General features: G+C 32.8%; 1 long non-coding RNA gene across 1 annotated transcript; it reads left to right on the top strand.

The window, feature by feature from the left end:
* Nucleotides 1–223: 223 nt before the first annotated feature.
* On the top strand, nucleotides 224–15023 carry LOC125617479. Its single transcript, XR_007348507.1, has 3 exons — nucleotides 224–307; nucleotides 6270–6392; nucleotides 11197–15023. It is a non-coding gene; the product is annotated as an uncharacterized LOC125617479 (long non-coding RNA).
* Nucleotides 15024–25128: the final 10105 nt, after the last annotated feature.

Below are 25128 nucleotides of genomic sequence, written 5' to 3'. Positions count from 1 at the left end.
AATCCGGAGGGAGTGGAGCCCAGAAGGCAATGCTGCTAGAGTCCCCAATCAGGCTCTTTCTGATTTATACCTACTTTTATACCTACTTCTCTACTCATCATTTACATTACATTTACACCTTTTACTGAAAACCGTTTTGAGACCAGGGCAAAGGACAAGTAGCTAGTAATAAAAAAAAAAAAAAAAAAAAAAAAGGAAATGGGTTGATTGCACTTCCCCAATCCCTTGCTAACAGTTTCCAGGGGAGGGAAGGATCACACTTTCCAACATCCCTGGGACAGCTGTCTTCCTGCCTTTTGGCCACCAGGTAAGCAGGATTGGGGAGGGGCCATGAGAAGAAAGGAAACCTGAAATCAATAAAAAGGGTGGGACACCCCACTCACTCCCTTGGCACCATCTCTATGGGTCCCCTCCTCTCCGGAGGAGCCCCCCACCCTCTCTCTTCCCTATCCCTTAAATAAACTTGTTTTATTGCCTCAGCATTTCTAAGATGTTTAATCTTGAACACCAGGGATATGAGGACCCAATCCTGATTTTTCAAAACCGCTTTCAGTTTGATTCGGGTTTTCTCTTTTTTGATCTAAAAGCAATACTTAAACAATGCTAGCTTCATTTTTAAAAAGCAGACTAGGAAAAAAATAGGGCTCTTCAGAGAAAAATCACAATGAGTGAAGCACAGTACTGACAGGGTTGGGCCTGTTTCAGAGGCTGGGTTTTGTGATGGATAGGCACCCGCAGAAACTGGGTGACATCTCTTGTATCTGTACACTCCTGAAGAAAGCCAGTCTTGAAAAAAATGAATGGACTCTGAAACACTGCACTGGAAGGGCTCTACCTAAGGAAAGAAAGTGAGTTCATCACTGACTCGAGAGAGGGAATACCAGAGATGTGAAAAAGGTTTGGTCGTGGAATTAACAAGATCCTGCCAGTGATGTAGAAATCAGTGGACTATGGCGGGATCAGTATGTACTATAAACAGTACAGTCACTGATCTGTGACCAGCAAAGCAACAGAAGCCAGAGAGACAGTTGACCTGCTTAAGGCAGCTCTGATTCAGTATCTGGCAGATACTGAAAACACAAGAGGAAAATTTCCATTGACTAAAGACCTTGAAAAGTATGGCCTACAGGGGATTCTAGTTGGTTTTAAGTCTCCTTGGCTTCTTAAAAGTATTAGGAGAAAAAAGCCTGGGAAGGCCTAAATTTATCATTCTTCTAGTGGCAAGGGTGTGTGTTCACCAGCTGAGAGGTCAGAGTGCTTGGGACGAAATTACTCAATGTCTTCATATTTCACTTCCCACTTAGCAAGACACTAAGCTTTCAGTTGTGCAATACTTGAAAAAAATGCCATTATTAAATGTATCAAAGGATTAGACATTTATTATTACCAACTACAACAGTAAAAATGGAGCAGCCTAGTAATCAAGTGACCTAAATGTTATATATAAATTTGAGAGCCATAAAATTTTAGATTTTCTGATTTCAACTTGTTAATCTTCCAAGTGAAAATATTTCCATATTTTCTATAAATAATAGAGAAAATACCTTCAAGCACTGGCTCATCTACACTATTTCAAATCTTGAGAAATATCTTTCCTTGAGATGCTTATTGGGAAAAAAAAAGAAAGAAAGAAAATAACCCAATTAAGCATGTAAGAAGTGATTTTTTTGCATAATTTCTAATCAGCAGGTACTGCTAAAAATTGTTCTACTCTGATGAATGGTTCCTTCTTTTAGACTAAAAATGCAAAATTTTTCAACTAGAAAAGATAGGTACCTTCTTGTGTAGCTGCCTCTTACATTGTAGTTCCATTTATTGAATTAGATTTAGATGCAATTCTGCCCAGGTGGCATGTGTGTAGAGTTATTAGAAAATGTGTGCACTTATTGGATCTTATCACTGACATTTTTTCTCTTCTTCACATACCAATTTTCTCCATGTATCAATTGTCAAATAAGTTGATTTTAACCAGGCTACAGTGAAAAAAATCATAAAATCTAATTTTAATAAAAATAAGTTATTATATTTATACAGATTAAATATTGGAGTCACATTTTAGTTCCTCAAAATATGTGAAAATTGTCTTGTATAATTTTTGTATTTGTCAAGAGACTAACATTATATTATATTCTTTATTTAATGTAGCATAGAAGACTACATGAGAAATGCTAAAACTGGAAACTAAAAAAAAATTACTAGTTGGGCTGGGGCCATAGTTCAGTGGTAGAGATCTTACCTACCACTGGTGAAGCACTGGGTCTGATTCTCAGCACCACATAAAAATAAACAAATTAAATAAAGCTATCATGTCCATCTACAATTAAAAGTAAATCCAAAAAATAATAATTTGCTAGATATTCATAATTTCACTTGACATGCTTCTTTTCACAAGATACTTTGACTATATGAAAGTATTTTACTTGCTTTAGGACATACAAAAACTACCTTTGCTCTTATAGCCTTAGGTAAGTATTTGCTTACTCATCTTCATTTCTTTAATAAAAATGAGAAACTTAATCATTTGTAGAATTCTGCCTAATGCCAAACTCCTACTGATATAATCAATTGTGTTTTAGGATCTGTTTTAGTCAGTTTTTTGTTGCTGTTACTGAAAAACCTGACAAGAATAATTTTAGAGGAGGAAAATTTGCTTGGGTGCTGATGGCTTCAGAGGTCTCAGTTCATAGACAGCTGGCTTTATTTCTCCAGGCTCTAGGTGAGGCTGAATATCACACCAGGAGGCAAAGAGGAAAAATTCTGTTCCACAAAGACAAAATATATACCCCAAAGGGACACCTCCCAGGGACTCACCTCCTCTAGCCACACCCTACCTGCCTACAGTTAACATCAATTAATCCCTATCAGGGGATTAATTTACTCATTGGGTTAAGGCTCACAAAACCCAACCATTTCACTTCTGAACCTTTTTGCATTGTCTTACACATGAGCTTTTGGGGAACACATATCTAAAATCTGGAAACACATAACTCAAATCTAGAAGCAATTTAAATGCAGAAAAACAGCAATTATTCACTACATTTGGATCAGAATTCTTGTATAATTTGCTTGTTCAAGTGTCAATGTTCTATGTTCAGTCATCAAATACTGTGGGACACATTATTGACTATTTCTCCCTAAGAAGGGAACGACATGTGTGATATGAATTGTAATGCATTCCTCTGTCATACTTTTTAAAAAATAATATAAATAAATAAATAAAAAGAAGGAGGCAAGAGGTCTTATAGAGATAGAGGTCTTATAGGCGATCAGAGTAGGATCAAGAAAGAGGTCATGGGAAAAGTCATTTCAAAATAAGACAAACTAGCAAAACAGGATACACTAGCAAAACAGAATGAATTAGCTAAATCACATCACCACTTAATTAAGAGTGAAGAAAACAGGGGGTCCTGAGTAAGACCCTGAAATGGCTAGATAAGAAACAACCAATCAATTAGCTCAAACTCCCAGAAACAGAAACAAATCAGAATGGGGAGTAGTAAACTTCTCTACAGAAGCCCTAAAAGAGATTGGGCTTAAGACAGAAATGGTACTCCTGCCCATCCCATGCACTGTGCTGGGAGGTCTGTACTTTCCCCTTCTTAACAAATTTTCTTGTTTGCTTGACTCTGCGCTCAGGATGTTCATTCTTTGAATCCATGGCACATGACCTGATCCAATTTCTGCCAGCAACAATAACACAACTAAGAGCACATAAAGGGCTCTGATAAGTCATAAAAAAAAATGAAATCTTCCATTTATCTTACTTTAACTCCTTTTTTCCCCAAGTATATGTGGCTTTAAAAAGTCTCCTCCTCGAGCAATATATATTTAAATTATGTAAAAATTTCCACATAATCATCTCTTTAAAATTGTCTCTGAGATAATATTTAGACTGAAATTCTTTAGGTTCTACAAATTTGGACAATATAAAATTTCTTCATTGTTTTAGAGTTCTATAAGAAGTTGGTTGTATTAACAGTCAGTTCTCAACCTTGGTTATGTGTTTAGTAATAAATAGGTTCACAGTATGGGGACTTGCTCCAGATCCCCGTTTTTAACTATAAAACTATTCCAAATAGAATTCTTTTCCCTTATTGAAAAATAAACATTCTAGAAATGCACTAATCAATCAAGCTTACAGTACAATTTCCTTTCCAAGGGCAGTAGATGATTCTGTATATCACACAATATTTTATTATATCAACTTTAATTAGATTCTATATCAGGAAGTCTATGAAAAAATAATACTGTTTGCCGCAGTCCAGCTGGGCAAAATAACCAGGAGGTGACAAGCAACTTGAAGGTTGAAGCAAGCGGGAACTGCTTTATTGCAGGGAAACTCAGCGGGAACTGAGTGGGAACTCAAGGTAGCGGGCACCCAAGGTAGCGGGAGCCACTTTACTGCGGAACAGCAGAGGTATATATACCTAACTGATTACACACAGCTTGACTCAATTAGCATCATCCAGATACAGCAATCAGCCAATAAGGAATCTCCACCATCTTAATGGCTCGGTGGCATTGCCTCTGGAACCACTCCTCCTGGCAAACTGCCAGGCACCATCTTGACTTGATTTGTGGTCCCCAATAACTGTTAACACCAACGTATTCTCTAACAATGTACAGTCCTTGGCTTGATTTTTTCTCAGACAAATCTATCATGATTAAAGAAACAGCATAACATCCAAAAAGAATTGGCTAATAACAAACTACCAATTAATATTGTCCCCTCAATTCCTTCTTTGTTTATTGAATTTTAAAACTGAAAATGGGCAGTTTTTGAGATTCACTTTAATGTCCTTTGAAAATTCATGTTTCTATACTTTTTAATCATAAGGAAAAACTAAATATTATAGTTCCTTTAAGTCAACACTGACAGATCATTCTTATAAATTTTATTTCTCCAGCATTGTAAATATATATTTTATTCTTAAAGAAAAATGGACCATGTCAGCTTTTGAATCTCATGAGCTCATAATTAATTTTTCTTTTGGAGAAAGGAAATTTTTCACTGCTGGCATAGGTATGCTATACATTCGCTGTTGGAGAAATTATATATATTTTTAACTTCTCTATATTTTTATCTTTTCTGTTAGGTTTTCCTCTTTAACAAAGTTTGGTTAATTTCCTTTTTGATGAGGTGACAGTAATTCATACTTGCAAAATTGTTATATTAATTAAATAAAATTTCCACATTGATTTGGTGATCTAACTTTAAATTTGGATCCTAATTGTGACATTTCCACTAAATCAGTAACCTTAAATAAAATGATTCTATACCATAGGTATAGTCTATATTATTGCCACCATCAATTAATAAAACTTACTAGTGGTAAGGTTTCATCTATAAAATCATAGCAAAAATATTTTATAAGATAATATGTATTTTACACAAATCTGGGGAGGCAGCAAAAAAAATTGGGATAAATGTGCTAATGTTGAAAATATGTGATCACTAGACACCATGTTTTATTTAGTAAGAAGAGCTGGCAGGCATGGCTGGAAACATGGAGAAGCTCCATGGGTCAGTGGATATTCTGCTTCATGATATCAGCTGTCCCTACGTGTTGTCTAAGAACTGATGTGCTCTAGCTGACTTGTGATATATAACTACAATGATGGCTACATTTCTAGAAGTGATAGAAACAAGTATAAATTAGATGTGATCTGAAAGTCTATGAAAATACTGATCAGGTTCTGGGGAATTAGGAAAATTGCAATAATAAGATGATGTGCCAACAGAATTTGAAATAAATATTAACAAAACATACAAAATTTATAAAATTTTCAAATGTATGTTTTTACTGCATACAATATCAATATAACTGGCATATTAATAAAATGACGTATTTGAACTACTATAAGAATGAAAATAATATTTCCACTGAACTATGAATAAAAACAATATATCCCCACAATTTTGAGAAAAAGTCTCCTGGCTTTCTTTTTTCCTCTTAAGAATTTAATACATAGATTAAAAAGGAACTGTTACTTTGATCTCAGACTGCTTTAATTGTGTTTTCTATCTGCAAGCTTATATCATCTAAAAATTTTTTCAATGAGCATTTGTGAATGTATGAATAAATGATTATTTAGTTACACTTGAATATATATACATGAGTGGGATAGAAATTATTTGTGGCAAGTAATTTGAAATGATTCTAAAATCAGGTCCTAGGGCTGACACATGACACCTTGGGATGTTGGTTAAATTGTTGCTCTTATATATTCATTTTCAAGTTCCTACTTTGCTAAATATTCCTTTTCAGGAAGAATTTGTCTTCAGTTCCTTAAAAGTGCAGCAAGATTAATGGATTCATCAATTCAATCACTAATTCAATAAACACTCTGAGGTCCCTACCAACCAGAACATGTCAAGGCCTGGCTAACAGGTAAGTTTCCCTGAGGTCATGAAAGCAGAATTCCACACTGACCTCCATAATGGAGATCACAAGGTATTCAATGTCTGTGTCAGTTCCTCCTGGTGAATGAGAGGTAGTCACCCAAGACCTTGTTTTTGCAAGAGAATAATGGGAAAAACAGAAAGGCAGAACTTACTGAACTTCCAGTGTAGTATGAGAGAGAGTTATGATAGAAATATGCACAGAAGTGGTAGCTGATGCAATCTAAGGAGAGTATGTGTTAAAGTGTAAAAGGTCGAGGGAAACAGTCACTTATTGGGAAGGCAGAAGTTGGAAAGGGAGATTGAGGACAGTATGCTAGGAAAAGGGGACATAATAAGACAGAGATAAATAATACATAAATAAATGAATAGGTGTATATATATATGTGTGTGTATATATTTCATCCCTCTTGTAGTTTATATTGCTTTCATTATCATCATGTCTTAAAAATCAGTATATAAGTAAATTATCATTATAAATATTTCAAGAATATTGAAAATGGTAACCCAAAAATGAAAAATAGACTTGATTTTACACCCCAGTTTTTAGATAAGATTTAAAAATTTGGTACATGTATTAGTTTTCCATTAATGTTTTATGTAAGTATGCACAAACACATATAAATACACAAATTGCATATTTTGAACTGAAAGACTCATATCATATACTTAGTCTGACTTAATTTGTTGACATAACCATATCTTGGAGCATTTACAAGAATGTACACAAAAGGAGGTGCCTACCTCCTTTTCAATGGCTGCATCATTTCCCATAATACAGCTTGGGCATCTATCAGGTTCTCAGAGATGGACATGTAGGTCAATTTTAAGATTTTTATATAATAAACTGAGTTGTAATGAACATTCTTAGATCTAAGTCTCTGAGTTCAAATGTAGACATAGAATTATTTTTATTTCTGATATAAACTACCATTCTAATCACCATCTAAAAATTTTAAAAACATGTAATCCTAGCAGAAGTTATGCCACTGAATATTTTAATATCCTTCCTGGCACTAGGCATTCTCAGATTTTTACACTGTTGATGTTTGATTCTACAAATCTTTATGCATTTTCTATCTCATATAAATATAAGGCCTTAAAGTCAAATACCTTGTAAGAATCTGGCAAGTAAAATAAACTTTTGAATCAGAATGGAAAATAGCTTGGAAATTTGGAAGAAATATGTTCTAGTTACATTAGATATTAAAATTTAGACTGTTTTGAAAATATTATGTTGATCTTACAAAATAAAACTATAAATATAACTGTGGTCCTGTGGATCATTGATTTGAGGCCTATTGTAAGAAAAGAAGTCACTTGTGAGAAGACACAATCTTTCCTCTTTCCCAACTGAATGACTCTGTCCTTCTCCTTCACGTACACTTAGTCAGTCCTTACCAATAGATAGATTCAGAGATGTGAATGTTGTATCCTATTTTAAGGACTGATGTGTGAGAAAATCACTTTCTATTCTTTAGCATGGGGTGAGATATTTCATACTCTGTAGAAAAGCCATTTATCACATGATAAAAGACAGAGCATTTAAAGGAAATTTGACATGTTTTCTGCTATTTTCATGCAAAATATATGTTTTGCTCCAACATCTCATCTTTTAAAAAGCACCAATTATCTCTCTAGAGAAACCATGAATTTAAGGCTTTCATCCCATTTTCTTCTACCTTTCTGTTCCTTTCATCTGACACATTGCTTAACTTTTTATAACTGGAGAATTTCACATTAAAAACAACTTTTGATTTTACTATGGCAGACATTTAACTTAATATATTTTAAGTGGTAAATGCTCTGCTATGTTAAGCAGACTGTTATTAAACTGAATACTAGGGACTTATTACTATCAAAAAGAAAGTAAGTTCAAAATATTTTTAATTCATAAAACTCTCCCTTTGTCTTTACTATACCCAGTAGGACTACAGTTGGTGACATATCTGATGGCTATGAGCCTGAAGGAGAGTTGGCATATAATAACTAATATTCTTTAAAGATCATTCTGGCTTGCACTTGAAGGCCAATTTGCATATCTGACTACTGAGCTGATGAGGTTATGAAAACAGTCATGATTCTCATCAGAAAAAGAGGGCTGTTAAGTTCTGTAACAAATCTCTTTCAGCTGCTCACTACTCTAGTCTCCTCAGGTTTGCATACATAATACTGTGATAATAAACATTCATGCAGAATGGGTTCTATAACTCAAGCCAAACTCAGCCCCTGGCCAAGTGTTAAGCAAGCCAACTTGGATGGAATAAGCTACCTGGAAAGTTAGTGTAGGTTTCAGAGTCAGATTTATCTGGCTTAGCAATTTATTTGGAATTTTGATAGATTAATTTACTGGGTAATTACTATGACATGCAAACCCTTAATTTCTTAATAGGCAAAATGGTAATAATGATGCCTATTCCACTGAGTTGCAGTGATCGAGGCGAGGTGAGGTACATCAACAAACAGCACTCTGTCAGTTCTAGTCACTCAGTGATTCTCATTAGCTGAGAAAAGACATTTATTTATTGTTTGTTTTGCTTTGTCTTCCTCATGGATAACTAAAGTTGGATCAGTTATTCTGGTCCATTAGCCATGTGCCCCTTCTCTTCCAGATCATGCATGAATGGATGGTCTGCTTGAATGTCTGGTCTGTTCCAACAGAGAAGACCTTTCATCAAAAGGCTTTGAAGAATACTCACATCCCCACTGCAGCTTTCACTTGTGCATTTACCACCTCCTGCCTTCCCTTGATGCTCTTCCTGATATCCATCAGTTCACACCATGTCCACTATTCTCATCATTCACTTCAGCTGAGCTTTAGATGATAGTAACACCATTTTCTATAGCATCACGTTGCTCACTAAATTACAGGAGTATTATGAAGTTGATCAGCTTAAGCTTATTCTCAAGTTCTGCTTGTTTTATTCAACATCTTTCGTTTTCCACAAATTCATCTACAGATTGCTGCTGCTCTAATTTGGCATCTCAAAATATTACTCTTCTTAACTGTGTCTTCTAAATATGTTGATTGACTTTTGCTTTACCAGTGGTGAATGCTATGTCACTACCTGATGTCTCTTGTCCTCTGCCTGAACCTAGCAATCATCTTTACCTTCTGTTCTTTTCTGTTTGTTTGGTTTTTTTTTTTATAACTACCCTTCTTAAAAAGAAGTGGTTTAGGTTAGATTTTTAACACAACTCACATATGAACTAGTTGCAAACCACAGTTTTGATAAACATTCTGTGTTTCAGGAGGCTATAGCAATGGGATTTGTAACTAATTAGCTAATGATCCTGATGATTTCATTGAACATAGAGTCTACTTTTCATCACATAGTGCAACTGTAATTTGATATATTATTCTGCCCAAATAAAGAGTAGAATGTCTACTCTTCTAATTCAAAAGAAGATCCCCACAGACTGAATGCCTGTCAAATATATGATATTCATTATTTTTAATTAACTTGCCAATGTAATGTCAATGTAATTTGGTAGTATGTGACCCATGACACTCTTTCCATATGTATTGTCTTTTAATAGACTTTGGATCATCGTCCTATAGTTTACAAGAATGTCTATAAAACTATTCTGATTGTTCAAATGTATATGTAACTTTCAATAAATATTTAGTTATTTTAAAAGAACATTGTCTTTGAGCATCAATATAGCAAATAGTCTACCACATGAAAAACAATTTCTTGAAAACTGAGGAGACATTGCCTCTGACCTGTTGATCTCCATCTGGCTGAGAAATAAACTATGTCAAGGCCATCTGACTGTCAATCTGCCTGGCTCCTCGTCCCTTAGCTGTCATTGCCTACAATCAACTCTCCTAGGACTTCTGAGGATCATTTGCATTGCTAATGACAGAAAAGATCCTCAAAGCAGCTGAAACCCAGATGGCTAGTCAGGTGTATTGAGATAGACTAAAATCCAACTGACTTTGCTACTCATGGAAAAAGTAATATACAGGAAATCAGCCATTGTCATTCAAAGAAATCACCTTCTCATCTCTTTGACTTTATGGTAAATATATCCCAATATCTGCCAGGAGGACTCTACTCCTTGTGTTTTAGAAAACCCAATATTATTCATCCAACAATACATTCTACTCCATTATGTACTACAAATGTAGAAACCACAGAGAGACAATTCAGAGGCTGGCACTTTCATAATGGGGATACATTCATCCCATGGCCATGGCTTTAAGACCTTCAATAACCAGTGAGGGGCTTGGCTATACATCAATATGAGAAAAACAATTGTACAATAAATAATACAGTTGTGATACTACATTACTACTAAACAGTCTGAGATTATTTGTTCTCCAGAAAATCAGTATGCCTTTTTATTTTATTCATTCAAACTCATATACACAATGCTAAAGTTTTACAATTGTAAGGCAACTTTTGTAAAATAATGCATTGATGAAGCCAATGTCTTTGGAACTCAATCTCCTATTTGCAAGCAGCCTTAATTCATAGTCTGAAAAGATTTACTCACACCAGTGGAGCTATATATAGGATTCCTACTGATACTATATGCTGAGTGAATAATAGATTATCTGAAGAACTTTTCAAGAATATTTGTTAATGAACTCTGCCATAAATTAATAAAAACGTGTGGTTACATCCCTCCATTAGCTAATGCTGATGTTGTTATTTTTTAAAGCTCCAGGTGATTTTAAGGTAAGTAGATGTATCATGAACACTTAACAATGTTGTTACTAACAGTGTTAATACTTAACATTGGTAATATTACTAATGATAAATAGTGTTGAAAATTTTCCATAGGACAAGAGTTGAAGTGTCTTCCAGTTATGATGTCTGATAACTGAACTGAGTTGGAATTGTACCAGGCTGAATGTAACAGAATAAAGGGAATATCTTCAGCTAACAAGAACTTCAGAAGTCAGTAGTCCAAGATTAAATCAGAAACTACTCATGTTAATCAAAGCCACAGGATCCCTTGACTTTATCAACAAACAATAGACTGGCTTTTCCTTGTAGACAGTCGGTTTTTCCAGGAAACAAGAAGAAATTAACAGAGTGGTAAGAGGGGTTATATTAAAAAAAAAAAGCATTTTCACCCTGGAAATTCTCAATTGACTTCTCAGTACCCAGAAAAATAACCACAAAAGAAGTTAAGAAAAATCTAGAAAGTACATTATCATTTCTTTTTCTATTTTGTTAACATTAGTATCATTCTTACTTTGTATCCAAAAATGATGTTTACTGTTTTTATATACCCAGGTGCCATCTACATCAAAAAGTCAGAAATATTTCTCTTGATGAAATATACTTCTCATCTAAATATAAAAGACAATATATGTAAAATATTTTTGAAGGCTCATTTCCCCAAAAGGAATCATTTTCCATGAAAAATATGATATATAATTTGCTTAATAGCAATGCCAAACATGTGATAAAATTGCACTATCAAGAAAATTATACAAATGTGATGTCCCATTAATCAACATTTTGATGTGTTTCTTGAGCAGTGCTCACAAAGACTGCATTTTCCTAGACTGGAAAAATCACGCTTATCATGTATACCTGTTTTAAAATTCAGATGGCATTCACTTTGTGTTAAATTCTGAATCTAAAGAGAAAGAGTTCTATTTTTATCCCCTCTCAGCTCAATTATGAATGTAATTGCTCTGGCCATTAACTGTATGATTACATGTGCTTCCTTTGTCTTTCATTGCTTGATGAATCTTTTTGACATGTTATTTCAAAAGAAGAATGTACTGAGAGACAAACTTCTCAGGTTGATGTGATCCACTTATAAAAGTTCAAGTTAGTAATGCAGAAGACTTGGGAAATGTTTTATTATTTTTTAAAGGCCCAATAAGGAAACAAAAATCACAAAATATTTAAAAGGAAATACTTAAAGAATTATTAACTCTAAGGAGGTTTTCTATAAAGCAATAGAGTGCTCTTAAAAAGTACCCCATGGAAAGTATACAAGGAAGAAATCTCTAAGATTGAACTCAGATCTCCTTGGAGAAACTGACTGCAGATCAGTGCATGGCAGAGAAGGTGTTAACACAGGTAAGAACTTTTCTACAGTTGTTGGATAAGTATGAAAAATCCCTGCAGAGTGCAAGAGATAAATAAACATGACTATTACTGACAAACAGGAATTACTCTGAGTTGACAGAAGAGGCAGGTAACCAACCACTGGCTCACTTAGAAGCCTCATTAGTAATTCATTTATAATATACCATTCAATTTCAATGGCAAGTAGTGCACAGGACTCCAACTGATACATAATGAGGGTGAGTGGTACTGATACTGTCCACATATACTACCCCCACTGTCTCTACATGCCAGTCACGTGGAGCACAAAGAAAATAATGGGAATCCAAAAAGGGAACTCCTTCTTCTTGTTGTGTCTATTCAGTACCTACTAATGTCAAAGCTTAGCATCACCAGCTGCAAAGGAGACATTTTTAAAGGGCTCATCTCAATTTTTGAAGAGCAAACAAGGAAGGATACATTTGTCAATATGTTCATAGCCTACACAGTTCCTATCATCAACCTGGGCCCTAGATGGAAGGTGTAAAAGCTGGGAAAAAGCCAGTAGAGACAAACATACAGCTTTAAAATGCATGATGTAAGTGCTACTGATTTATCTTTAATTAAACACAAATTGACTCCAGAATTTACTTTAAATTTGATTTTTTGGCATTTTCAGCATATATTTGTTTACTTGTTGACAGAAAATGAAAATCTTATCTTGGTCATTAAAACCCATTGACTACTCCTTTCCTAATTAAATAAATTCAGCATTCAAACTTATAGAGATGCAAATAGCACAATAGAAAAAAATAGCATAATGCAATAAAAACAATATAAAATAGTAACACTTTTGTCGGTAATGTTGGTACACTTTATCATAGGGCAATTATTGATTAATTTGCACTTAAAAACAATATAAATTAATAAATTGTTATCCCTAGACATTTATGTTTAATAGCAGTATGTTTACTGAAAACAGATTTTGGGCTAGCATAGAGCATCTTTTAACCTGAAGAGAGGACTGAGTACTAAAAAAAGTTAAATAATCCCTTATATATCATGACTTCTATGTATCTCTGTATTGATAGAGAAACTTTTTAAAAAATGAACTGGGTTACATTTTCCCTTTTTGGAACTATCTAATTACTTTTGAGTACAATAACTCTTTAAACTCAAAGCAATTGCTTATCTTGCCATAAGTGAGTTTTTAATAGTATTTGATAAAAATGTAAAACTCTGTCACTTTTTCTCTAGAACTCAAATAGACATCTGAATCGTTAGCATTGATAAGCTTATGCTTAGGTCTCAGAGCTCAGAGATGTGCCCTGTGGGCTGGGACCTATCTTTGAGGACTGGGAACTGACATTTGTATTAACATCTTTTGGGGGAGTCGAGTTAAGTCTTTTCTGGAAACATTGGGGAATTGCAAAATGAATCTTACTACCACGGGAGAGAATTGCCACTGTCAGCATTAAGAAGATTGACAGAGTGACTCTCAGAGTAACAGGACACAAACAAGCAGAAAAATATGGGAATCAGCAATCCCTTCTTTCTCCTCCAGATTTGCAGTATTTCTGTAGTTCTCACTATAAGCAGAGTTTAACTTACAGACTGATGGGAAAAGAAAACTACAATTTCTGAATTTTAAATCCCAGCATAATAAATTAAATTATAGAAGTCTAAGTCTGGAGCTGAGAGACAATATCTTAATAATTACCACAGATTGTCTTAGAATTTGACTTGCTCTTTTATAATTCAACTGAATATTACCGCTTATTATAGAAATGTCATTATTCCCAATTTGCATATGTAAGTATTGACTCTCAATATTTAATTGTTCCATCCTAGCATGTCTGCTATAATGAACTTCAAATTTGAATGCAGTGTTTTCTCTTTCCATCTATTTATCTCCAAGCTGAAAGCCTTGATATTGCTGTTATCTTGAATGTTGTTACCTCCTTAACTTTAACTCGAGATTCTCTCAAAAACTTTGGGCATCTTTAGCATTATTCAATTCCTCAAATGTTTTAAATATCATGAATGAACTCTATCATTAATGAATGTTTTTTTGTGGGAAAATTTTAATTATAATTTCATGTCATTTATGAATGTATTTATATATACACATAGTTCATACACATATCACTTATATATACCTAAACAGAAGTATATATTATGGTCATATATATATGAAACTGGGTTTTCTAATTCTTGTGTCAATATCCCTGTTTCATTTGTCAGGTATATTCATATTTTTGTAAATATATAATATTTTCTGTAAAGTTTAAAACATCCTTTCAGTATGCTCTGTGGTCATGATCCTTTACTTCTGATACTGGTAATCCATGCCCTCTCTTCATGTTATTGGTTCAGAATAACCTTAATATCAAAGCTTGGGAAGGACTTTTATACCCAAGTTAAATGATGGAAAAACCCTTCTTGTAAACGTAGACATAAAACATTAAACACTATCATAGCAAATCAAATCTAGTAATATAAAATGTAGATGATGTCAAGTTTATTAATTCAAAGATCTATCGTATTACTTAATCATAAAATGATAAAATTAATTCACCACCTTAATAAAACCAAGCAGAAAAATGATATTATTTAAACAAATGTGTGTAAACATTTTATAAGATTTTACATATATCCAATTTGAAGTAAAACTCAATAAAGTAAGAATAAGAGATTTTCTTTAACCTTATAAAGAATATATCTTAAAATTTGCAAAAAATATAATATTTGTGAAATAGTTTAAATATTTTTCCATACATTGAGAACAAAATGGCTATATCTGCCATTTCTTTTAACAAACATTGTGCTTGAAGTTACAGATAATGTTATATGATGACCAAAATAAATTTTAAAATATAAACATCGAGAAGAAAGAAATAAAAGTGATTAATTCATAGGTAGTATATTTGTATACAGAAGAAATCAAAAGAATCTGTACATAAAACATTATCTATACATAAACCATGTTAAGATGCTAATTTTGAACATTTATATTCCTCATAATAACAATTTCAGGAGGTTTCACCTAATATCAGAATTGATACATAAGTTTAATAATATTTCTCATATAATATAAATACACCAAAACAAAAAAGAAACCCTATATTTTTAGAACAGTGAAAAGCAAATTAGAAAATAATAGCTGGAAATAGGAAATGCTAATGTACTCTCACACAGTATGGCTATTGTCAATAATAACAACATACCATCTATTTTGAAAAGCAAGTAAAAAGATTTTAAATGTTCACCATAAAGAAATGATAAATTTTTGAGGAAATGAATATGTTTAACCTAATTTAAAGTTTAGATATAAGTAAAATGTGTAGTTGTACCAGAGGATCACCTGGCATCCCATAAATACATATAACTTATATTTTTATGTATCAGTTAAAAATAAATTAACTAAATAAAATTCAAAAACAAAAAGATTAGAAAATAATATTTCAATTTCTGCCCTCTGAATTGTCTTGTAAGCATTGAATGACTGGGAATAAATATAAAGACTTCAAGGCCTCTAAAAGAAAAGCTTCTGAAAGAATTCAAGCCCTCTAAATTTTGTAGAAACTACAAAACTTTACTGAAACAAAATCTACATAAATACGTCAATGTGCAATGGTTACAGGTTGAATGGCTTAATATTATAAAGATGTCATTTTTTTTTCAAAAATTGATCAACAATACCAGTGCAAGACTCACTGTATCCAAGTGTTTTCTGGTGGTTAAAACTACTTTTAAATTTCATATAAATGTACAAAGAACCAGGATTAGCTCGGATACTCTTGAAGAAAAATAAGTCAAGTTTTGATATATACACACTTTTATAAAAATAAAGACAGCCCAATGTAAAAGTATAAAGAGCCCAGAAACAGAGCCAAACATGGTATTGGAACTATGTGAAATTCTCCCACTGTTCCAAATTATGTTTTGACTAATTGCTCAATAAATGCTAGTTGGAAGAAACTATCTCTAGCTTTTACCTATTTATTAAAAGGCATTTTATTTTACTAAAAACATACAAAAGCTATTAGATTTACTCAAATACAGAGATACATATTATTCCTACTACTAAATAAAATAAAAAGAAATTTTAGCTAAGAAATAGTCATTAGCTAAGTATTATTCGAACTTAGCATTATTGACAAGGGTGTTGCCTGGGGAGACTTGGTAATCTGTAGCTGGACTATGCCACAGAACAACACATCCACCTAACTTGATAACAAGGAGGATTCCATAGTCAAAACACAATTTGGAGCCATGTGAGAATTTCAAATTGCCCTTATGCCTTCAGTGTAAAAGTTCATATCTTCAATGAAACTTTTCCTGGCTCCATTACTTAGCAGTCATCAAAGTCAGTATAAATGACCAACTTTGAACTTTACCTTTCTCTTTTAAGTCTAAAATTTGTCTTCTGGATATATTAAACATTTTGTGAAAAATACAATGAAAGATTAAAAAATGTGTTTTTCTTGGATATGTTAAAGAAGCAAATGAATTGTGAATATTGTCTGTTTTATTTTGTTTCATTTTGCTTTTATTAAAAGAACTTGTAGAAGTTTAGTCATATGACTCTGAAAGATCTCTAGCACACCTACAAAAGAAAATGATAGGCATCTAGAATAATTTCTTCCTAAAGAATAGCAAGAGATATTTTTTAATGTTGTCAAGTAGGATTCTGACTTGTCACAAGGTTAGACATTGTCAACAGGAATTTTGCTATCTTCTCTACCTCCCAAATATAAACTATATTTTTCATTTATAGTTAACAGAATTTTATCTGAAAAACTTTATGTACATACTAGATATTATATATTTTTTATGCTGAATCTTAGAACACTAAGATAACTTGGGGTAAGAATTGGTTTATATTTATGTTTGAATTTAAAACATTATTATGATTTCCCAATGAAAGTCACCATTGAAATAATTATTTTAAGATGATTTTTTTCTGCATGTTTGTGTATTCTAGACATATTACTACCCTTTTTTAGATTGATGGAGATTTGACACTCACAAATCATAATTTGTGATTATAAAATCACAATATGTTCATTTAATTTTTGCATTTTTTAAATTTTGAGAACATTTTGAAATAACACATGAAAATGACAATTGTGCAATACCAAATTACTATAGTTATACAGAATACACCCATTTTGCTTATCGACCTGCCAATGTAAAAGCAGTGTTCAATGTACATCCAATTACACAGCATCCCAGAATGTTTAGAGATTTACTGCAAAATTAGGTGACTGATTTTGAAGTATTAATTGGTTATCTGCTGAATGCTTATGTAGTGTTTCATATTTGTAGAGTGATATTGATTAGATGGCTTGATTTTACTCAATTTGTACAATTTTTAGTTTATTTTAAAAATAAAAACATTATTAAATTCTAAAAAGTCTCCTGAAATTACTGCAGACTATCATAAAAGTTAGAGGGAACCAGATGGGTCAAACAACTATCTATTTTATATATATTTATATTTTTTTTTGCTATTTTGCTGTTAGGTCATTTATGTCATGTGTCTCAACTTTTCAAAGAGGTAGTTAAAATAATAGCTAGCATTTTTTGAATTGAAGACAGTATGTTGGAAAAGAAGGTGAAAAGATTTGCTTAATGTCATATGGAAAAAATTATAGAGAAAAATGATAGAGACAGGAAACAATATCTAGTTTTTTAAAATTTTCAGTTAAGTGTTTTTCAAAGTGAGCTATTCTCACAACTTCTCTATAATAGAAAAAACTTTTAAAAAATCTGCATCACTTCACAACAAAAGTGCTGAACACATTATAGAACGATCATATATCAACATAATGAAGGCTACATATGGCAAATCCATGTACGACCTCATACTGAATGAGGAAAAACTAAAATCATTCCCTTTAAGATCAAGAACAAGACAAGGATGTCTATTATTATTTCTCTTAATCAATATAGCACTAAAGATTGTGGCCATAGAATTAGACAAGAGAAATAAATAGAAGCCATATGAATAGAAAAGGAAAAAGTCAAATTATCCCTGTTTATAGATGATATAATTCTGCATATATAAAAAGTTAAACACTCCACCAAAAGACTAGTAAAAATGGCAAACAAATTTAATAAAGGAGCAGGATACCAAATCAACATTAACAAAACTGTAGCTTGTCTATATACCCACAATGAATTTGTTGAGAAAGCATAATTCACAATAGACACACAAAAAAATCTAATATGTAGGAATAAACTCAACTAAGAAAGCAAAATACCTCTACAATGAAAAAAATAAAAAAAGAAAGAAAATATACTGAATAGTGGAAAGACCACCTATGTTTATGGAGTGAAAGAATGAATATTGTTAAAATATCCATATTAGCCAAAGTAATATAAAGAGTCAATGCAAGTCCAAGAAAATACCAATGATATTCTTCATCAAATTAGAAAAAGCAATCCTAAAATTCATATGGAGTCACAAAACATCCCAAATAATCAAAGTAGCCTTGAGCAAAAATAACAAAGCCAAAGGCATATAAATACCTGATCTCAATACATACGAATGAGCAACAGTAACAGAAACAACTTGGCATTGGTATAAAAACAGACACCAATGGAACTGAATAGAGAACCCAGAAATCAGTCCATGAATCTACAGCCAACTGATTCTAGACAAAGTTGTCAAAACCATACATTAGAGAAAGGACAGCCTGTTCAATAAATGGTGTTGGTGTAAAGTTTTTTGAGCTCTTTGTATGTTCTAGGTATTAATCCTCTAGACAGATTTTTTTTCAAATATACACATGAAGAAGATTCAAGCTTAGCTTCTGTTTCAAAAATCAACTCAAAATGAATCAAAGACCTTAATGTAAGCCCTGAAGCCCTGAAACTGCTGGGTAGAAAAATAAGAAAAAAAAAATCAATGTATTGGTACAGGCAATGATTTTTTTCAAAAGGATTCCAAAGGCCCAGAAAAAAAAAAGCAAAGTATTGGCAAATGAAATTTCATCAAACTATAAAGCACCTCAACAACAAAGGAAACAGTAAAAAAAAAAGTGAAGAGAACTGACAGAATTGAGGAAATACTTGCCAGCTATTCATCTGACAGAAGGTTAATATCGAGTTTATATGAACAACTCAAAAATCTTACAACAGACCAGAAAAGTAATCCAACCTACAAATGATCTGAATAGATACTTCTCAAAAGAAGAACTGTAAAGGGCTAATAAACATATGGAAGAATGCTCAATATTATTATTCATCAATGAAATGCAAAGCAAAACTATAAGATACTAGCTCATTCCAGTTATAATGGCTACTATCAGATTAAAAAAATACATGCTGGTGAGAATTTGGTTGAAAGTAACCCTTGTATGCTGTTAACTATTCTTTCCAGAGAAAAACCTTGTGCTTTGGTTCTAGTAAATATAACCAAATCTACTTAATATTTTATTAGTCTTGAACTCCATCCATTTTCCTACAAATGACATAATTTTATTTTTCTTTATCACTGAATAAAACTCCATTGTATATCACCAATACATTTCTTTATCTGTTATCCACTGATGGACACATATGCTGGTTCCATAGTTTGTATATTGTGAATTGCGCTGCTATAAACATGGGCATGCATGTATCACTGTACTAAGATAACTTTAATCCTTCAGGGTAAATACTAAGAAGTGGTATATCTCGTTCATATGGTGTTTTCATGCCTAGTCTTTTGAGGAATCTCCATATTGATTTCCATAGTAGTTACATAATTTACAGTCCCACTAAAAGTGTTTCTCTTTCTCCACACACTCTCTGGCATTTATTATTTTTTGGATTCGTGATGACTGCCATTCTGACTGGTGTGAGATTATCAGTATAATTTGATTTGCATTTCCCTAATTGCTAATTATATTGAACATTTTTTCATGTATTTGTTGGTCATTTGTATTTCTTCTTTTGAGAAGTGTCGCTTAGTTCATTAGCCCATCTATTAATTGGGTTATTTGATTTTTTGATGTAAAGTTTTTTGAGCTCTTTGTATGTTCTAGGTATTAATCCTCTAGACAGAATTTTTTTCAAGAGATTTGTTGTTTTTCACTCACCTGGCAATACCTTTAACACTTTATCATCTATTCCCAGGTTTGCATTGGTCCCTTAGACCAGACACTTTGATTAGAGAATTTTCATCCAATGACAGAGAAGAAATTCCTTTTACAAAAGAACATTATGAAAGATAGAAAGAATATATATATATATATATATATATATATACACATATGTGTGTGTGTATCTGTATCTATCTATCTCTCTATACATAATTGTAAAAATAATATGTCAAATGAATGAAGAGCAGCAAGCAATAGAGGAATGTGGCTTATGGGGAAGCAAAATAGTTGCAGCTTAGTTCTTTGAACTGGTGACCTTAACTTGAAGTTGAACTTAAGCTAGAGAGATTCTTGGCACAAAGCTGTATGACTGCATCAGTTCCTTTAGACTTATTTAAAAAATGAACTGATTTTTTTTTCAGGTCATATTGGAAATGCTCTGGACAAATTCTTCTTCAAGGCTCTGTAAAGTTCTAGACAATAGTCTTGGTTAATGTGTTAGTTTTGATATTTTAGATTGCCAGGGCAACCAGATAACTTTATAAGGTAAATACTGTTAGTATGGAAATAACTTATATTAGTCTTTCTCAAAGCTGGCATTAAAAGATTTTATCTCTGAATATTCATAGTTATGTTTGAATTTAGGGAATAGGACAGGAAGAGGCAAAGAAAATTGATCTGAGGCAAACAAAAAATGTCAGTGTTAAGAGTAGACTATCTCACTTCTTCTCCTGACTCTATCTCTAACTTTGAGTCGAGTTGTGTTTCCTGGCTGCTCCTCAGTTTTCTTACCCATAAATCTGTGTTGCTGAATCAGATGAACTCAGAAGTTCTCTCAAATTCTCACACATTGCCAAGTGTCTTTAATGTCATAGCAAATGCACTTATATGGAAGGAATCAGAACTAAGGAGAAGGAGCAAGGTATAGGATATGTACAAACAATGGTTATCCCTAGAATGCCACACTTCCTTTATGAAAGTAATTGTTTAAAAATCAAGGAGGAGCCAGGCACAAAGGTGCATGTTTGTAATCCCAGCCACTCAGGAAGTGGAGGCAGAAAGATCCAGGTTTGAGGCCAGCCTGGGCTAATTAGTGAAATGTAGGTCACTGGTAGAGTGCCTCTAAGTTCAATCTCCTATATCACAGAAACAATGACCAAAAATTAAAACAGAGACATCAAAAGCTGTTCACCATGGGAAAGATAGATTCTATAGTTTAATTGCAGGCAACTTTGCTGTTCGTTTTTTTTAATTTAAATTTAGAGATCTTAGATTGTGCAATAAAGAAGAAAAATAAAATACATATTCATTTTAATTGAAGATGAAGGTCTATACTTATTCAGCAATCACCTAATTTATATACAGAAAATCATAAGCTTTTGTGAGTTTTTATTGCTTTTTTTTTCCTGGGGATTGAACCCACAAGCACTTAACCACTGACCCATATCCAAGCTCCTTTTTAATATTTTATTTGGAGTCAGGGTCTCACTGAGTTGCTTAGGGCCTCACTAAGATGTTGAGGCTTGCTTTGAACTTGTGATCCTCCTGCCTCAGCCTCCTCAGCTGCTGGGATTACAGGTATATGCCATTACACCCAGCAAATCTGTGGTTTTATAAAAAATAAACCTTAGCCTAATAAGTCAATTTATCAAAGATTCAGAATTAAAGATCAATATAGAAAAACCAATTGCATTTTATGTCCTAACAGTTAACAACATAAAATATAATGTTCATAAATAAAGACAATTCTATTCAGCATCAAGAAGAATAAAATACTTAGTTACAAATTAAATAAAACTAAAGTCATGCTGAGAGAAACTGAAGATTAAAATAAATGAACAGATAAAATTCATGAATCTCATGACTGGGATTTATTTAAAATCTTAGTTTTCCCTAAATAAATCAGAAGATTAAATGCAAACTATGTCAATATCCCAGCAGGTTCCCCCTGCCCTGGCCATAAATTGACAAATATTTAGCAAATTTTATATGGAAATAAAAAGACCTAGAATGACCATCTCAATTTTGGAAATGAGAAACAGAATTGAAAGTCTTAAAATCCCTGATTAAAAGTTTACTATAAAGCAAGAGTAATTGAAACAATAAAGATGCACATGAACACTAGAACAGAAGAGTCTAGAAATAAACCTTCACATTTAAATATATTCATTACAGCCAAGAATGTACTTTTGATAAATTATTCTCGGATAATGAACATATATATGCTAAAGAAAGAAAAAAGAGAGAATAAATTTACCTTTCACAATACAAAAAACATTATTTGAAATATATCAGAGATAAAAACATGAAAAAAAAGAAAGAAAACTGCATATCAATAAATTAGGCTTGGAAGAAAAATACTGAAAAATTGCAATATATCTGAAGAAGCTGAAGAAGGGATAAGGAGGAAAAACTCAAAATTACAAAAGTTAATTTTTTCCAGAATAAAATTACAATAGAGAATATAAAACAAATATTGGTCTTTGGAAAAAACTTTAAAATAAAAAAACCTGCACACATATTTGCGTAGATAAATTGTAAGAGAAATGATATAAAAAGTACATAGCTTACATATGTGTTCATTATACTGGAATATTCCACAATGCTAATATATTATAAAATATTTAACAATGGAAAACAAAAAAGGAGAAAACATGTTTTTTTTTCTTTATGCAATTGACCTCTAGAAAAAAATGTGATCCAATGAATTGAAAGGCAGAGGAGAGATTTTTGTTCTTTGCGATATTGACATTGTTTTGGTTTTATCAGGGACATATATGACTCTGCTTTGTTTTGAAAATGTCAGTAGGAGACACTGCTATCTCTTGTGACTACACTACTCTGGGGAAAAAAAATACAGTTCCAAGGAAAGAATGCTACTCAGGCTTATATGTAAGTTTGTTTTCTTATACAAATATATATTTATCCCAAACCCAAAGAGCATATCACCAGCATTTTAAAAATCAATGCATGAGTCCTAGCAGTATGGAGACAAAATTTTAGACAAAATTAGTGAGTAGGAAGCTTGGAAGGGAAAAATGAGAAAGCGAGAAATAAAAACAAGTTATAATATAAATTCAGAAAAAGATAAAAGGAAGATGTATACAAATCAAAAATAAAGTGTTTCAAAATTTTAATAAAAGATTGAAGATAGTATTATGAAAAAGACATCTGGCATCTGAAGATATATCACTTTACAGATTCAGACAACAAATGCAATCAAATTAAAACTTTCACTGTTATTAGATTTGACATTGAGGTGTGTGTTGTTCTCAGTATGAGGAATTGTGTGAGAATAGATAAACTATGCTCAGCAAGAGCAAAACACTACTTTCTTCCAATCACTTGAGATAATCACTTTCACAAGTGGTCAGATGGTTAGTCTTTAAAAGATAGCTTACTTAAGTGAGTCAATTTCCTCCTTTTTCCCAGAGAGAGATAATATTGGAAATATAAAGAAATATTAATATAATTTTCAGAGTTTTCACAAATATACCATTGGTAAGGTATGGACTTGCTCATTCCATGAGTAGAATTTGTGTAATTTGTTGTTGGATGGGTAGAACTGTGTACCCACTCTTTGTCCAACTTGCTTCCATATGGCCATTTTAGTTCCTCCATGTCTATAACACAGTCTTAAAACTGTCTCTCTTTTTGAGGTTGGGACATCATAATAAAATACCGCACACAGAGTGATTTAAACAATTCATCTATGTTCTCTCAGATTATTATTCTGAACTGTGTTTACTATGTGTTACGATCCTCTAGCACTCCCTCCCCAAAGGTGAAGCACTTCTAGCTACAACTGAAAAGTCATAGTAGCTGAAGGCTTTTAGCTAACTCCTTGTCTAGTACTTGGCCTTGGTTGGAGAGAGGTGTCTCATTCAAGGTCACAAATGGTGATGCAGGGGAGTAGTTTCAGACTAATTTTTTCAATTTGGGAAAATTCCAAAAAACCATCTCAGCTCCTTATCCCCATATATGGGTTAAGGACTTTTGTTCAACTTATCACAGTCCAATTAGCACCTCTTGCCAATCTTACTTTCTTTACTCCCTTTAAATGTGTTGATCTCAAGTGCACATACTTATAAATTTCCTACTTTCAAATATCTAGGTAAGAGTTGACTCCCTAGGAAACTTGGTGTCGAAAACAGTCCAAGAGAGGTATGAAAATAGAATTTGGGCACTTCATCATCTACCAGCTCATTAACCATGAGAACTGCACTGAAAATAAAGGATAGATCATGAAGTCCATAGCAAATGATAGTGCTGCATTTATATTTTCACCTGAAGGTCAACTGGGAGGATATATCAAGTAGAAGGGGTTGCACTGGAAAGTGAAATGTTCCAAGTGTGTGAGATACAAGAAAGCAATTGTAATGATACCAGGTGTGGAATTTAAGCATTTAATATATTGCAGACATATGAAGAGAGTCCCAGAGTTCCTCATAATATTAGATAGCAGTCAGTCATGAGCAAGTGGGTAAGGTGTTTAAGAGAACAATACAGAGAAAATCAGTTAATCTACAGCCCTGCCTCAGTGGTGGTACAAGGTCTGATAAGTTAGCTATTTCAGGACCCCTACCTGATCTCAGCTCTAAAAACCATTCCT

This window comes from Marmota marmota, unplaced genomic scaffold (assembly GCF_001458135.2).
Source record: "Marmota marmota marmota unplaced genomic scaffold, marMar, whole genome shotgun sequence".
Classification (NCBI taxonomy): domain Eukaryota; kingdom Metazoa; phylum Chordata; class Mammalia; order Rodentia; family Sciuridae; genus Marmota; species Marmota marmota.
The sequence above is the reverse complement of the archived record's forward strand: the minus strand, read 5'-3'. Positions and strand labels throughout refer to the sequence as shown.